A 4,276-nucleotide genomic window follows, 5' to 3' on the forward strand; every position below is an offset into this window, starting at 1 on the left:
AGTATTATTGGATCAATGTTATCCTCCTGTTTTTTATAATTGTACTAGGATCATGTTGGAGGATAACACTGGAGGAAAATGAGTAAAGGGTAAGAAGCAACTCCCTGATACCTTTCTTTGCAACTCGTCTATAAATGTAAAATTATTCAAAAATTTTTTAAAAATTTAAACTTTGATCTGATTTCTATCTTTAATAGGCTATGACCATTTTGATGACTTTATTATTTAAATAGCATAACTTCAGCTTTACAATTTATTAAGCAAATTACAGATGTTTCAAATGTTTCCAAACAACATCTGCATACATTTGTCACCTTACTACCTCTTTAACAACACATTGCTCATCTATGTATCTGTATCTACATACCCACTGAACTTTGTAACAGACCGACAGTCAGATGGTTCAGCAATACATTTGAACCAGTGAAGCAAGTTAGGGTTTGTAAAATATGAAGATGTATCAAATTGCATTGAAACTAAAGAAGGTGGCTAAATAGACACCTAACACAGCACCCAGAAGAGAGAAATGTTGAAAACCTTTTGGCACTTTTATCCTTCTAAAGCTGCCCCCTGTTCTGCTATTACAGATGTACAAAGTAGAGGGAGAGGGACAGTATCAAAGCAGTGGTGGTCCTATTTCAATTAGTATTTGCCAACAGAAATAAGCAGTCACATCAGAGTTCCTCATAACAGCTATTAGGTGCATTCCATATATATTTTACCAATAGATACAAAGAAATTATGTCACTTTTCTAAAGCTACTAGCAAGTTAACAATACATCTAAGATGAGAACGTCATTCCCCATTCATGAGTCTTTACAATTTTATCTCACTTATTAAAAGGCATTAGAAGACATCCAGCCTATGGTTGCAGAACAGACAAAGCAACAGGTAAATCATTTGCACTTTAGAACACCTGCACCCTCCAGTCTGTTCTTTCATGACCAAGAACTGTCACAAGGCAGATTTTTATAAAAGGTTGTTGAAATCTTCAGGGTCATACCGCCATGTGTCCATCCTACCAAATCTTTGATCTTTCCTAGTTTTTTGGTTTGAGTTTAGTCCTCAATTATGTTCCAAACACAAAGATTAGCTCTCACAATTTGAACAAGGAGAAAGTAACAACATTAAAGTTGGGATTCAACATGTCCATAATTTAATATGCAATTCATTAAGGTAAAGTTGTCCCTCTCTTTCTTCCTCATGCTATTTGGACTGCTTTCTGATGTTTTTTCCTCCTTCAAATTTTCCCTTAATTCAGTTCACTCCAGAGATATCTAACGATTATACATTGTGCTAGGCATGGTATCACTCTAGATAACAAATGATGTGCAAAAGCGACACAGCCCCCATCCTCGTGAAGCTAACAAGAAGAGAAACAACCATTTGCTTTAAATTACACACAGATGCGGTACACACAGCCATCTATGCTAGGTGCTAAGAAAAGTTCATAATTTAATAAGAGTGCTACAGTTTGGATGTCAAATATCCCCCCAAAGGCCCATGTGCTGAAGACTTGGTCCCAGAGTGGCACTATAGGAAAGTAATAAAACCCTTAGGAGATGGGGTTGGGTGGGCCTTAAGTCACAGGAGGCATGCCATTAAAGGGGATTATGGAATACTAGGTTCTTTCTCTTTCTCCTTTTTTATTCTTGACCATAAGATGACCAACTAGTTCTACCATACACTCCCCACTGCCATCAGCATACCCACTAGAGACCAAGGCAATAGGTCTGCCCAGTCTTTGACTAAAACCTTCAAAACAGTGAGCCAAAATAAACATTTTTTCTTATAAGTTTATTGTCTCTGGTATTTCATTATTGTGATGGAAAGCTGACTAATACCAGAGAGATATGTGTATGGGTTGGGGGAACAGAATTTGTGGAAAGAGTATTTCAATTAGAAAGAAAATCATGCACAAGAATCTAAAGGAAATAGCTCTTTTCCATGTCATACCTGATAAAGCATCTGAAAGTCTACATTCAGAAGAAAGGGAACAAACCTGAACTCCTCAAAATGAACAGACTGAAGTCAAACCCCTCAACAGCCCCATCACCTATACAGATAGAAACTTCTGTCCTTGGTATGCTGAGTGATTACTGAGCTGATAGAAGTGTCACATAGAAACAGTGATGTGATCGATCTTGGGTGACTTTACCACTTCACTAAATAATTTTGAGCCACATTGGTATTGCTTAGAATGTTCTTGTTATGGATAATTTTTTACTTGACTTTCACAAACATGTGTATCATTTATTAATATAAATACATAAAATGGAGAGCTTACTAGAGTTCTCACGAAGACTATACCACTACAAAAGCTAAAACCAAGTATTGATGGACACGGTAATTTCCACAGTTAGGCTTGTGAATCTATTATAAAGAGCAATGGAAACAGTCATTTTTTAAAGCTTTGGATTGTACATTTATGAAATTCCAGGAAATATTTAGTCCTAATATTTGGTGTTCTATTGTAGGAAAATGTACCAGAAACATACACACACACACACACACACACACACACGTACGCACCACATTTGCTGTTATTTTAAAAAATAAACATTATGGTGTACTGTCAGTCATTTATACCTCTCTTCTCCATATTTTACATCGAATCTTTTGGAAATGGGCATTAGTGAAAGAAATTTCAGGGCTGGGGATATAGCTCAGTTGGCAGAGTGCTTGCCTCATAAACACAAGGCCCTGGGTTCAAATCCCCAGCACCAAAAAAAGAAAAGAAAAAAAGAAATTTTATTTTGCTGGTAGCTCTAAGTTCTCAAAAACAACCTATTCTCCTATAAGAACAATTTCAGATTAGAGACTAGAAGCTCTCCATCCATTTGGTCATTTTGAATTGCTTACCATCTTATTTGCACCATCAGGATAACAGATACACCATGTCCTTGCTAATATTTTTTCTCTCCTTTTTTAAGACTACACTGTATATCCCAGTGTATTTGTGTATGTGTATGTGTGTGTGCCTGTGTGTGTGTGTGTGTGTGTGTGTGTGTATATATATATATATATGTTTCTTTACTTGTAAATACATATGTGTTAATCAGAGTAAGAAATCAAAAAATATGATGCTAACTAAATAAGCAAAACTGCTTCATACAGTGCTATCTGTTCCCCATTGCCAGTGAGATAATACTCAACAACTGGCATCCTTCCTATTGAATACAAGGCCCTTAACAATCCAGCCCAGCTGACAGTACGGCTTTGTCTTCAGCTACTCCTCCCTCCCTCCACATCTCACCTATGCTCCAGTTTTACTTAACTCTCCAGTTTTACTTAACCCATTGATATTCCTCAAACCTACCATGTTCTTCCAAGACTTATACTGTTCCTGCTACCAAAGGTCCATTATTTTTTTCTTATTTTCCATATCAATGTCACCTCACATATTAGTGGTCTTGGCCCAAAGCAAAGTATATTAAAGTTAAATAACTCTATAATAATTTATATTCTCTAGTACTTTTATAGCCACTATTATATTATTTACATATTAAAGGTGAAATTATGATCTGCCATATTTATGTTCTCTAGTATTTTTATAGTCATGATTTTTATTATTTATTTGTTTTTCTACCATCATTTTCTTATATTTCTGCCTTCTAATTCCAAATTTCTACTTCATATTTCTGTTCTATATTTTGTTTAGGTCTGGGTCTCCTATACAGCCTTGTGTAGTGTCTGGCATGTTATAAGCACTTAAGAAGTTTCTACTGAAGTAGGTTAAATAGGACTCTAAGAACTTGTGCGATAGACCATTTTTTATTAGTGCTGTATATTTACATAATATTGGAGTTAATTTTGACATGATTATACATGCATGAAATAGAATTTGCTCCATTTTAATTCCTCCCCCTATTCCCCTTCTTTTACTCTACTGATCTTCCTTTTATTTATTTATAGTTTTTTTAGTTGGTGCTTTATAGATATACATAAGGTGAAATTCACAGTAATACATTCACATATGTACATAACAGTAGATGTTTTCATGTCTCCTGACCTACTTTTATATATAATGGACTTGACTTCTTCCAATCCACAATGTATGTTCTTCAAACCAACATTCAAAACAATAATTAGATTACAGAGCATAATTTTCCCAATGGGTGGGGCATTTTAACCAGTATTGCCCATTTTCTTTCTTGTGATGTCATTAGGGTGCCTTGAACATGCAGCCTAATTTCACACAGAGCTCAGCCCTCTCTTCTTATCACCCTCTTACAGTCTGTGAAGGCCTCAGTGCGTCCTGTTCTTTGCCACAAAC

Source organism: Sciurus vulgaris, assembly GCF_902686455.1.
Source record: "Sciurus vulgaris genome assembly, chromosome: 7".
NCBI lineage: Eukaryota > Metazoa > Chordata > Mammalia > Rodentia > Sciuridae > Sciurus > Sciurus vulgaris.